Raw genomic sequence first — 13,257 nt, 5'->3', positions numbered from 1 at the left:
AGAGGCGCATTTCGGAAGGCCTTGCTGATTAACATGTAGGAAAGCTGCTTCGATATGTTGACGACTACTTTGTAAGTTTAGACACACATTCGGTGTGAAACAAGATTTTAGGATGACTGGCGATTTGTTAAAAAATTGTTAGGAGGACCTAACTTTTCATGGAAGATGCCTTTGGACTAGTGCATTTGTTTTTTAGAGCTTATGATTGTGTTTTCTGACGGTCATGTATGGTAAAAGTATAGTCCACGTTGATAAAAGTATAGCCCAAGAGAAGCCTTGTATCTCTCAAAAATGTCCATTCCAAACTGGTAAAGAGAAAGATAGCTATAACCCGCCTTCAGGCGGCTTTTGCAAAAAAGTTTCACACACCAGATAGCAACCAGTTTTGCACAGCAAGTAAAGATGTTGCAAAACACTTGCAGTCCAGATCAAGACACAGCCCGAAAGAAACAGAAAGTGGCTGTTATACCATACATGCACAAATGTGCATACAATCTTAAGATGGTACCAAACCACGTTAACCCTGAGGTGGTTTATTCGGCACCGGAAAAGCTCTCGAAGATGTGCAGACTGACGAACCCCTTCCGCAAACGCCCTGTAGGCTGCCGAAAAAAGCATCGCAGTTAGTTTGTAGCATGCGCAGAAGGAGTAGTATACCAGGTCGGAATAACGTGTGGCAGAAAATAAGGGCGGACAGAAGGGAATACGTGTCAACAGTATATTACGCGAACACAACCAAAAATTGAGTGGGCAACAAGATGTCCATTTGTCGATGCACTGTCATGACTGTGGGTGCAACCCTGAGCTCAAGTTATGCACGATCATCAATAGACACGAGGATAAAAGAGGTGCGGGAAATTATAGGGGCAGACATGATATAAAGTTACGGGGATCGGTGTGTCAGCGTAGCTTCGATTGATCTGGCGGACAAAGAGACCCAGTTCTTGCGAACAGTGGCGGGGCATATCGGCTGAGTGACGCGATGGCGCAGAGTATTCATACCCATGTTTTTCTGCATAATAAACAGTTGAAGTTAGCGCTTTGTGTTATCCCGTTCTCTCGCCTCGTCAGTGTCAAAAAAGCGCCACCATGCTTGTAAAGTTTGATGCACAAACTCGCCCAACAAGCATCATTGTGCAAAACGCAGGTTACCCTCTAACCTAATTTCAACCTTTTGCGAGAGCCTTCTTCAAAAAATAATAATAGTTGCTGGGAGAGTGTGTGTTGAAACTTTGAAAACATGGTAGCGCTTTTCTGAGAGCCTTCTTTAAAAAAATAATAATGATCAACCAACAAAAACGCAGCCAGACAAAGAAAGTTAAAAGACGCGTGCACGTAATTCTTTAGTTGCACCACACAAAGATGGAAGGTAGATTCGATGTTAACGTTGTTTCTAGGCCCCTTGTAAGCTATCCCAAATCTTTCTAGTGCTGACAATACAGAAAAGAGCAATGTCTGCGAATAAGCACGCACTGCAGTATACTGAATGTGTTACCAGTGCCGTATACAAGATATACATATGTATACTGCTAAGTTATGGGAGGATACATAAGGCAAACTAGCCGTTTTTTTAATAATAGAGCACGGTAGCATAATCCCTGTGTGCGCGACAACGCGGGGGGGGGGGGGGGGGGTCATTTTACTGACCACTGTAGGCGATGTTGTTGTATACCTGACTTGGAATTAACAAGGAAAAAAAAAGAAACCAGGCAGAAAGATTAGAAAGGCGTTTTATATCAAAACTAAAATGACACTTGAGTAAGCGCACCTTTTACTCATTTACCCCAAAAGAAGTGACTTTTTTGGATGGCCGTTTAAAAAGTGGTGATTGGCTGTGATGCAGGTCGTGCAAATGAGAGCTTATATATAATTGACGATGGCTTCTAATAAAATTTGTTGAGAATTAGCGCCTGTCTTTTCGGTTTCGCGTTTTTATTGTTCTAGCTAGCTTTTTAACCTTTTGAACTAGAGAGCCCAGATGTATGAGGGGGTCCATTGCAAACAATGGGGAGCTTTTGCAATGTAATGGTGGACGCCTCCTGCTGAAAGTGGTGGCCAGCGTGCGGTCGTCTTGTGTCGCGTGCAAGCTCGAATCTAGCGATGCACCGAAACGTCATCGAAAGTAGAAAGAAATGGAATAGAAACAGGAAACGCCTTAAATTCACTGAAGTTTCTCCTGTCGGTAACTCAGCTGATAAAGCTGTGGAATATAGACGTTTATTTTTGTGTGGGGGCTGCCATGTTAAATTTTGAGGCAGCTGAGTTGGTGTTCAGTACGAAATTGCTTAATTTGTCGATCGGAAGTCGCTAGAATTCTAGTGCTTTCTGTCAATCGTTGTAATTTTTGCTTGGCTGTACTTTTTATTGTAGCTGCGCTTAAACTGTTTACTTTAACTTTTTGTCGCCCAAACCAACTACGTCATATTTCCACATGACAACATTCACAGAAAAACGGTTTATAGAAAGAGCGATTGCATTTACTCATAGGTCACTGGTTCGAACTCGACTCGGCGGGAAAACACTTTTCTTTTCTTAGAAACTCAGCGGTGGCGGCAGCGGCTGTAAGCAATCGTATGATTGCTGATGTCAATGGGTGTTTTCGCGAAGGACGTCCGTGCAATTTTTCTGGGAAGTTCACACTAACAGCTGTCGATGTAAAGATTACACGAGCTTGATTATGCTAACGAAGAGTGGGAAGCCCAGACTGGTGTTGAACGCCAGCTACACTCTAAGAATTGCCAGTGCGTCTACTTAGCCGCAAAACACTCGAAGAGCCAATCTCTGCGATCGACGACCTCAGCTCAACGAATGATGGGGCGGAGCAACTGTTTAGACCTCAAAATTAAGTCTATACACTGTGGCATTACGCAATGCAAGCTTGACGCTTTGCATTGCGTAATGCCAAAGGGCACACTTCATTTTTAGGTCTAAACGGATGTTCCGCCTCCTCATTCGCCGAGCTGATTTCGTAGATCAGAGAGATTGGCTCTTTAATTGTTTTGTGGGTAAGTAGACGTACAGGAATTGTTTAGAGTGTAGCACCTGGCTGAACCACCAGAAAGTGACATCCCGTGATTTGGGGTGACATGACGTGTTCCGTGATGCCAATTTCTCCACTAAACAGATATCATGTGACAATATTTTTCCCGCTAATTTTAGTGGGAAAATTGACGTGATGATTTGCTCGTGGAATTGACTGATAAAACCCATCGTGTGCAAAAACCTAAACCTGACGAAGAAGTGCCCCATGATTTTTTTGCTAAAGTTGACCAGTTGAAGCATCGTCACAAACGAGACTTATTGCTGGACTACTTAGAGCATGACGCTGAGGAAACCTGTAAGCGCAAGAAGAGACGGAGAAAGGAGCTATAGTGCTTGTCCATGCACAAGCGCTAGTCCACAAAGAACGGGACATGCATGTCCCGTTTTTCGTGTTTGTATCTGTTTGCACATACAGGTTTCCTTAGCATTGTCGGAAACCTTAATTGCACCAGGTGCATACTTACCATGCAGGCGATATCTCTAAGGGTCCATGGTGTTGACTTCTTGAAGTTGGTCTCGTTCTTCTGCGTCGCTTCAAGCCAGCCAACCAGGAGCGAGCAGACGATTCCCCACTTGAGAACCTCAGAGGCGATTGAGGCTGGGCCCTCAGTAAATGCCTGGGTTGAGACGAATAAGAAATTCGGTATATATCCGGTGTTTGAGAGAACAAAAATCTGTGTTTTTCGGCCCGCATAAATGAGATACGTATCGCAGAAAGCTGGAACTCTGTGAGAATGTGACGCTATAAAGGAGCTGATTAAGCGCAAAAGCTTGAGAACCTGATATATCCGGAATAAAAAATGCAAGTGAAAGACAAAGTTTATCTGTGAGCCAATAGAAGAAATGACATCGTGGACACGTGTGGTATTTATATCAGTGAAAAACACTTTGCAGTAAGAACGCGGATATTGTTTCATTTCTTACGGGCAAGCTCTTTTCTTCCCTTGAAATAAATGCTACAGGCGCCCAGAATGTCCTTACTTGTTTTTTTGACGATATTAGGCTTAGATGAATTTCAGCTTACAGATACATTTCGTCCTTTTATCCTTTAATTTAGGTAACGCCATGACCTCAAACGTTCGCGTTCTATCGTCACAGCTAGCGTCACTATCTCACGGAGTTTCAGGTTTCTGCAAGGCGTAGTTCATTTGCGTGGGCGTATATACGTACGAACACCTGAAACATTTAGGGATTTATTCATTCACGAGCCGCATTAGGTCGCTACTGAACTCACAAAAAGTTTCGCTTTACTGAGCAGGAGATGTTTTACGTACTCTCGGGACTATCGTCCGCCTACTAAACGTGTTTTAAATCCGAAAATTTTGGCGGTGCGGCCTATCCGCGGGTACAAACTACACAAAGATTTGCTTTCAAGGTTGTTCACTATGACGAGACATCATGAATTATGTGAACGATAAGTTAGCCTAATTATAATGTCTACATCCTTCAAGCATGTTTGTGCACTAACATGGCAGGCATTCACTAAGGTGTGGGGTGTATGCAAATTTTACTTACGAATTTTACCAGGTGCAAACTGGTTACGGAAGAAACGTTCAGCCTATTTTTTTCGTTAACTAACACAAGGTGCGGACTACCTTAGGATAAACCTTTTCCAGAAAAATTGTCTCCTTGCGTGCTATATACCAAATACGGACATTACGGCACCCCCTTTTGAATCGTTGTTTACTCAGTCTAAACCCTACCATGTACTTAAACACTGGTACTTATGTCTATTTTTCTTAAACATCTTTCTAAATTTAAACATCTGTCTAAATTTAAACATCTTTGTGTTTTAAATTGGTGCCGTCCGAATCGGTGAAGACATCTTAGGAACACCAAATGAGTTTAGGAGACCTTTGTGACTGTCCTTCGTTTTCAACGAAGGCTTAGAAAGCTCGGGGGGCGGGGGGGGGGGGGGGGGGGTAGGTTAGGGTGGGGGCGGTTTCCATTGAAGCGCACGTTTTAGCACGGGTATAAAATACACATTGTATTATAAAGGGCTGGGGGCGCCTAAACCTACAACTTTTACTTGCAACTCATTAATCTAACGAAGTTTATTCAGGAGTCTGTTTTCCGATGGTAAAAACATACAACTTTTCATGACGATTCTGGTGATCCAGGGTAACGTGCACTAAAACTATGCTGATTTTGTATTTTAATGAAACACGTGGCAAAAAGACGCTTGAAGTTTTTTTTTTTATATATTTATAAAGAGCATACTAAACATGTACTTTGACAAAGCAGACCATAGTTGCCAGATGGGGTCGACGTGCTGACCAATCTCCTTCAATACGTAGTACATTAGAAGCATATTAAAATGATACTTCCGATATGAAAAATACTAAATATATGTACTTTTTTGCGTTTTGTTCCAGGATAGTAGAAAATTAGTGTGCTTTTTCGCTTTGGGTTTTACCAAGGGGAAGTCAGTTTTTTTTCGCGTCTGAGAGTTGATAGGTGGATAAATATTTCTTTTTGTCAAAGTTAGAAAAAGGTCAAGAGTTTAGTTTTGATGTGCAGTGTGTGAAATCTATGCATGATCTCAGTGGTCACAACTACCCTTTGTAAAAACCAATACAAACTGAATATATTGATGGTGTACTTGTAGAAAAAATATACTTGAAATGTATCTTCAGTGTACATAATTCTACTTTTTTATACTTTTAGTGTACTTCGTATTTTAGCTCTGGGTTTTAACACTTCGATTTTGTCAGGCAGCTAAAGTGTTCACACTAAAAGTATATATTTCAACTACTATTAGCAAACTAAAAGTTGACTCACATGTTTTGCGAAAAGTTTAATATTAGTGCCCTAGTAGTGTATTGATTTTTACCAATTTTGAAAGCGCTTTGGATTTTTTAATTGTAATGAATTAACCTGAGACTGGAGAGAAGAAATATTATAACGTAAACTTCAGAACGTTTTTATTTAATTTTAGTAATCTTGAAGCACAACTGTATTTCTAAAAAGCGCTCCTCCTTTCCCACCAGCAGTAAATGAATATACATTACACACCGATGCAACTTGAGGGCTACCAAATGCCACACTTTCAAAATAAATTTCAGTGAAAAATTACTTCTTCCTCACTAAGCGGAAAACATTGTGCGAAATGTTATACCGTCTGATAAGTAAGTACATGCCGGAACTTGTTTTACCATTTTCCTAACACAAAATGTCAGAACGTTTCATTACTTAAGATACATATTAAAACCTCGGTTAATTAGTTATGAAAATATATACAATGCGTGTACTTCAGGACAGATGTATGTTGACGTGTTTTTCTAGATATTTTAGTAATATTATCATAATCAATGAAATCACGGTCGCAAGGTATACAATTGGAAGTGTGTAGCGCAACTGGATCTGGGGGTTTAACGGGGTTAGGTGGGGCTAACCTTTTTTAACTGGCTCCTTTATTTAATCACCTTGTATGCTATCAAAAGCAAGGGTATTTTTGTCATGGACACAAATTACATTTGAGTAGAACCAGTCATGGCATGAGTAATAATAAATTAACCTTTAAAGCGACATGATAATCTGAATCAATTTACATCAAAATCGTATCGCCTGCCTATTGAAACGTTTTGTTCTGAGACAATATAAGGTTATTGTCGTGTAGAATAAAAAGCAAAGGCTACTTAGAACCTGGGAACCGACTGTTCAAGATCCCCCTTGAGAATAGCCCTAAGGCCGGGAGATAGAAACGAACCGAAACCCAGTTTTCATAACTGAGTACAAACAAATGTGTGATTTGTGCTATCTGAGGAATTTTCCACAATGATACGATAAGCAAATGTGAACAAGGCGCTATCAAAACCTGAATATAAAAAAAATTCCAAACAATTCGAATACAACTTGAGGTTTCCGTTCTACAACAAAACGTATCAATGATCGGCTAATAAGCGGTAACGTTCTACCAATCTATTTGCTGTTTTTAATATATGGTTTTCTTGTATTTGTGAAAGTGACGAAGGATGAAATTTATTTATTGATACTTCATATTGTAATTCTGGCTCTTACAGGGGTAGTGGTCGTTGAAAACATATAGTACAGTGATGTCTCGCTAATGTGGACACCTTCGTTAACGCTAAAAAAGCGTCCATAGTGTGAGTTTTTTTATAATAACAAGACAAAAAATGTATGAATGTTTCCAGTTTGTTCCCGAAAGCGATGTCCATATAGCGGGGTATCCATATTAGGGGGTCCATATTGACGAGACATGACTGTATAGGACCAAAGGAGAATAAAATATACAGTCCTGAATATATCACGAACACACCGGCTAATGTGATATAGAATCAGTAGTTCTCTTGGCAACTAATGTAATATAACAATACATCGAATTTACAGATATATTGACATATTGTAATGATTCTTGTAGTCATTCGCTGATCGCCGCTTATCGCCATCGGCAAAGTATAACAATAACAGCTTCAACACTTAATTTTTTTTATGACTTCGACATGTCGCATGTATATATTTTAGCCAATGCCTGTACAATTTCTCACTTTGATGAAATATAAATATTCATTTAACCCACACCTCGACAATAAAAAAATTGAAGCACAACGTAACAATGGTTTAACTGACTAAGGCGCAGAGAAACCTCTTGATATAAATCGGCGAAAATATGATGGCGTTTTTGTAGTTTGTTTCGGAACACGGAAGGCGCTGGTTAGAGAGGTGAACAGAAACAAAAAAGATGCTTTTCATGTGAAAAAAGCAGCATAAACATATTTTTTGACTGCGATGGGTTAACATGGAACAGACATGTGTCATATTTTTTTTTTCTTTTTTGATTGTGCACAATCAAATCTGTTCAAATCTGCACAATCTGTTCAAAATAAAAATCAAACATCCACTATACAAAAAAAAAACATTGCTAACAAGTGAAAAGGCATGCCTTTTCACTTGTTAGCAATGCTTTTTTTGTATAGTGGATGTTTGATTTTTATTTTGAACAGATTTATCAGGATAAAGCCGTGAAAGGTGGAAAAAGGCGGTTTGTGCAGGCGAGTTATTGAGCCAGGAGGACATAATACGGAGGAGTAATCCTCGCGAAAAAAGAATAATTACCTAAATTTGTAAATTAATATTTTAATTAGTAAAAATTAACAAATGATTCTAATTAGAAACTTTGAGAGCGTCACATAAAGTCAGTGAATTAATATATTCTAGAAAGATTTGAAGCATATGAAAAGCGCGGGCATGTGCTAAAATTTCTACAGCTGGACCAAATGGATTGAACGCACTTTTAACTAACCGCATAAATCGGTTTCTTAACTTATCGCGCTGGAATTCATTACAGAGGTGCCTGAAAGTGGTGGAAGCGTTCGCTAAAATTGTAGAAAGATTGGCCCACCAGAGCAAATCAAGAGAAATACAAAAACAACCTATGTTTTCCTTATACTTTGCAAGCACACGAAAATATTGTGTTACTGTGGCGCTCATTTGGGACAAATGAAGTAAGGAATAGGCAAGGTGGTTCTATTTTTCTTACATCTTAGAAATTTTTCAATCAGAGTAAACGCCAGAATAGCCCACCACAATTTCCTGATGATTTTGAGGTAAAAGGCTTAGCGATAATTTTTCCATAGTAAAGAAAAGAGTTTTTTTTTTAATTGACTCCAGAGGGTTTATAGATTCGTACTTTTTAAGGCTGTATGCTGGGCTAGTTGGTATTGGTCTTGGGTTGCCAAAGGCATGGTAGCGCTTTTTTTTTTGACGAGGACAAAAGAAAGAAAGACAAGACAGACACGAGCGCTGTCTGTCTTCAGCGCTCGTGTCTGTCTTGTCTTTCTTTCTTTTGTCCTCGTCAAAAAAAAAAGCGCTGCCATGCCTTTGGCAACCCAAGACCGTACTTTTCAATTACTGAATGCCCCAGCTTCGAGCACCTCTGTAGTAAATCCCGGCGTGCCAAGTTAAGGAACCGATTTATGCGGCGAGTTTAATATACGCTCAATCCTATTTGCACATACTGTACTTGTGCAGCAGTCACAAAGCAGGCAATGCGATAACGCGGATGAAAAGATGACCATCCGCGTCTTCGAACCGGCAGCGCTATGGCTGTTGCACGAGTGGTAACTTTAGGGCCCCACCTCGCTGCCCACGCGTTCCAAATATTCCATACATTTATTAATTTAGTGATTTACGATTGAGCTTATCAAATTTTTAATTGTAACTCTATCTTAATTTATTCCTATTAAAAAGTGAATTAACACGTATTTGTCAATTATCCGACTTTGGATTAACCCCCTATGCTAAGTCCTCCTCACTCACTCACAAAGACAACATTCGTGTACCTTTCACGGCTTTTGCTTAACACCTCCACCCGAGTTAAAAAGCAAACACACTGTATAGATTGATAGATTTTCATCATTATTGTCCAGCTCGCTTGCCCCTTTGCGTTTAATTGCATTATAACTGTATAGATTGTCGTCTGGCTAGTAGGGACTCCTCCGTTTCCCCCAAAAATCGCACAAAATGTAAGTCGTTCTTAATCATGAATCACAAAGGCATGCATCTAGCCAGTTCGTCTTCGAAATTCCATATTAACAAAAGAACAGAGCTTTCGTCATGACCAGATATTTCTCTTTGAAAATGGCCGAGTATCGGGTCCGAGAGCAAGCTGAAAGATTTTAGACAAGCTGAAACCCATTCAAAAGCTAAGTTTTGTTTTGAAGAAGTCGATGAAGGGGAAAGCAATGTGAGCAAAATCACGAATAGAACGTCGATAGTACGAGCATCAACCCAAAAAAGCTTTTAAGTTGTTTCACATTTGTTGGCTCGGGAAAAGATGTAATAACTCGAACGTTTTCGGGATCAGGGCGAATACTTTCTTTAGAAACATGATATCCTAAGACCTGCATTTGGCTAGCAGCGAGGTAGCATTTTTTAACGTTTAATTGGAGACCATCATTTGCGATGCCTGATAATACCTGGGATTACCTTCGAAGGTGATCCTCGAATGTCGATGAAAAAACGATGATTTCATCCAGGTAACACAAAGAAGTCTTCCACTTCAGACCTCGAAAAACATAATCTATCATCCGCTCAAAAGCGGCGTGGGCATTACATAGACCAAAGGGCATTACATTAAACTTAAATAAACCATCAGGTGTTACAAATGCTGTTTTATGTTTGTCTGATGCTGCCATGGGAATCTGCCAGTAGCCTGATTTTAGATCTAACGATGAAAAGTCGAGTTCCCTGAAGTGTGTCCAGGGCACCGTCGATTCGGGGTATGCATTAGCTCTCTTTACGAGTGGAGTCATTCCACTTCCTGTAATCGACGCAGAAATGTAGATCTCCGTTTTTCTTTCTCACTAGAACTACTGGGGACAACCAGAAACACTCAGAAGTCCGAATCTCGTTTTGTTCTAGCATAATATTGAGCTCGGTGTTTATCGTTTGTCTTTCCGTGAATGACAGCCGATAAGGGCGATGCCGTGTGGGAGGGAATCCCCAGTGTCAACCTCGCGCTCCAGAACGTGCGTTTTTTCCTGGAGTCCTGTTCTGGATTCGAAGGCGCTTTGAAACTGATGTAAGAGAAATAAAATACGAGCTTTTTGATCGTTAGAAAGACGAGCTTACCATTCCAGCGAAGAAACGGTCGTCAGCCGAGATTCCGGAGGAATTAAAATTATCGAGTGTCGAAAAGGAACAAAGCGAGTTCCGTTAAAGGATTTGCAGTAGCAACGACCATTCACTCTGGAATAATGGTGTTGATTTGTATTATATATAGGGAAGTACCTTTGGAAAAGTCCAGTCAAGTCTGGCGACAAAGTACGGAAAAACCCTTCTTTTGCTTATGAAAGCCTTATGCTTAGGTTCTATGAAAGAAAAGGAGATATGTGTACCGTCGTACCAAACAGGAACGTGCAGTGATGCCATTGCTGGGATACGTGTGACATTCAGCATATAGCAACGTTGGTTACTGTCGTTTATAGGTTTTTGGATCGTATCGTAACATATCGATAGTTCGCAATTACTGCAGTCGATAAGAAAATCCGTCGAGAAAAGGTAGTCCCACGAATCATGTCATGACAGTATTCGGGAAGTACCAGAAATTCAACGGGATGATCTCGGCCTTGAATACCTACACATGCGGCATGGCCAACGGCTGAATTATATTTCCAGACGCGTCTCTTAGTTGAGTACCGTTTTAAGAAGTCATAGCTTGTTTTTCCTGCGGCAAATACATTGTCCGATGTCCGAAACGGAGGCTTCAGTGTCGACGAGCGCACGTACAGGTAAACCTTCAATTTTAGCCTTGATCAAACTTCGTGTACGTGTAGAAGGTCTTAAGGGTGTCAACGGTGTCGCACTTATGCCTCCGGAAACTGCGCTTACCAGTTTCCTCTGGGCCGCCTCACATCACCGGAACCAGTAGGAATCATCGAAGATGAGGAGCGTCCTCGCGGAGATGGTGATCTACGACGAGGCGACAGTGAAGAGTGACGGGAGAAATGGCAATCAGGATGCGATGGCGGGGGCCTGGATCCTTGTTGGCCTTCGAAAGGGCCACGCTTTTCCCAGCGTAGGGTTGTACGCTGCTCTTCGCTGCATATCAGGACTTCCCTGCGACGACGTTTGCCATTGATGTGCCCAGCTATGCTACAATAGTAGCATACAGGAAACTGAACAGCCGGCCGGCGGTAGCAACTCCACTGTGGAAAAAAACGGGCGCTGGAACGGGCGTGGCTAATGTGGTGTCATGCTAAGCGCTATGACGTCGCTATTGCGGCGACTGCTTATGAGCTATAAAAGCGCTGGGAGCACGAAGCTCCCTGTTCTCGGTACAGCCACGTCTCCCGAATAAATCACTTCACGCTAGTCGCTCTGCCCCCTGCCTGGTCCACCGCGGCTACAAGATATGGCGATGAGGGTGGGATGCTACTGGGTCGCAAGGAGCCCCTAGCAGAGTTTCGTGAGCGTGCCGCGGCAAGACACCGGGATGACAACGCGTGAAAGGTTCGACCAGTTCGTCGAGGACGGCGACAAAGATTTCGAGTCTTACGTAGGGCGGTTCGAACACTTCCTGAAGGCCTCCAAGGTGAGCGACGACCTCAAAGTATCAACGTTTGTAACGGCAATAGGGAAGAAGGCATACAAGACCTTGAAAACTTCACTCGAACTCGAAAAGCCGGAATGCCAGACTTACGCTGTGCTGGTGCAAGCGTTGAGGGGACACTGCATACCGAAGTCCCTAGTCATAGTCAAGTTTAACCGTCGTTTTCAGCAAGAAGGTCAATCAATTTCAGCGTTCGCGGTAGAGCTGAAGCGATTGGCTGCGTCATGCGACTTCAAAGCATTTTTAGACGATGCTTTTAGGGACCGTTTTGTTGCCAGGCTCAGTACAAAGAAACTCAAGCGCAGTTGTTGAAGAAGAGAACGTCGAGGTTTAAGCATGCCTGCGATATCACGAAGAGTATCGAGCTGGCTCGCAAGAAAAGCCAAGAAGTTCAGCCCAGTCATGCCCACGGCACAGTCAGGGCGCTCCGTTACAAGCCAGAGAGCCCGAAACGCCCCATCAGCGACGGGGAGAATCGTCTGCTCCTGCGGTGCCAGCGAGAGAAAGAGCGTCGGAGTCGTCGGACTGTTTTTGGTGCGGTTCGACGCACAAGAAGGCGACCTGCAAATTTCGCAAGTATCGCTGTCGTTCTTGCAAACGTTACCGACACTTAGCAAAAATGTGCAGGGTCGGGGCTAGAGGCACTACGAACGTGGTAGTAGAGAACAGTGATAGTGATGAAGTTGTGCTGCACAATGCCTATTCTTGTTACGGGAGTTTTGGGAGTTACGAAATTTCTTGGAAGATAGCTCAGAAGTATGTTCGCATGCAGATAGACACGGGCGCGTCTGTCTCAATCATACCGGAAACACTGCACAAGCAGTACTGGTTGTAGCCGCGGCGGACGGCGAGGCAGGAGGTAGAGCGACTAGCGTGAAGTGATTTATTTGGCAAGCGTGGCTGTACCAAGAACACGGAGCTTCGTGGTCCCAGAGCTTTTATAGCTCATAAGCAGTCGTCGCGATAGTGACGTCATAGCACGCTTAGCATGACACCACATTCCTTCCCCTTAATTTCGTTACACAATAGTTACTGTTTGTACCAGTCCGGGGGCTTCTTAGTACGACTAGTGCGCCACAGAGCTTCTGACTGTTGAGGTGATGCTGAGGCTCGGTGCGGTTACTGTGATGCGGGACTTTGTA

The 13,257-nt window shown here is 42.2% G+C and overlaps 1 pseudogene; it reads left to right on the top strand.

Moving 5' to 3' along the window:
- Positions 1 to 11,998: 11,998 nt before the first annotated feature.
- On the top strand, positions 11,999 to 12,950 carry LOC121046608 (annotated as a pseudogene).
- The last annotated feature ends 307 nt before the right edge of the window (positions 12,951 to 13,257 follow it).

Source organism: Ixodes scapularis, unplaced genomic scaffold, assembly GCF_016920785.2.
Source record: "Ixodes scapularis isolate PalLabHiFi unplaced genomic scaffold, ASM1692078v2 PGA_scaffold8__174_contigs__length_109621045, whole genome shotgun sequence".
In the NCBI taxonomy this organism is placed as follows: domain Eukaryota; kingdom Metazoa; phylum Arthropoda; class Arachnida; order Ixodida; family Ixodidae; genus Ixodes; species Ixodes scapularis.
This window is presented reverse-complemented; position numbering and strand designations above follow the sequence as displayed.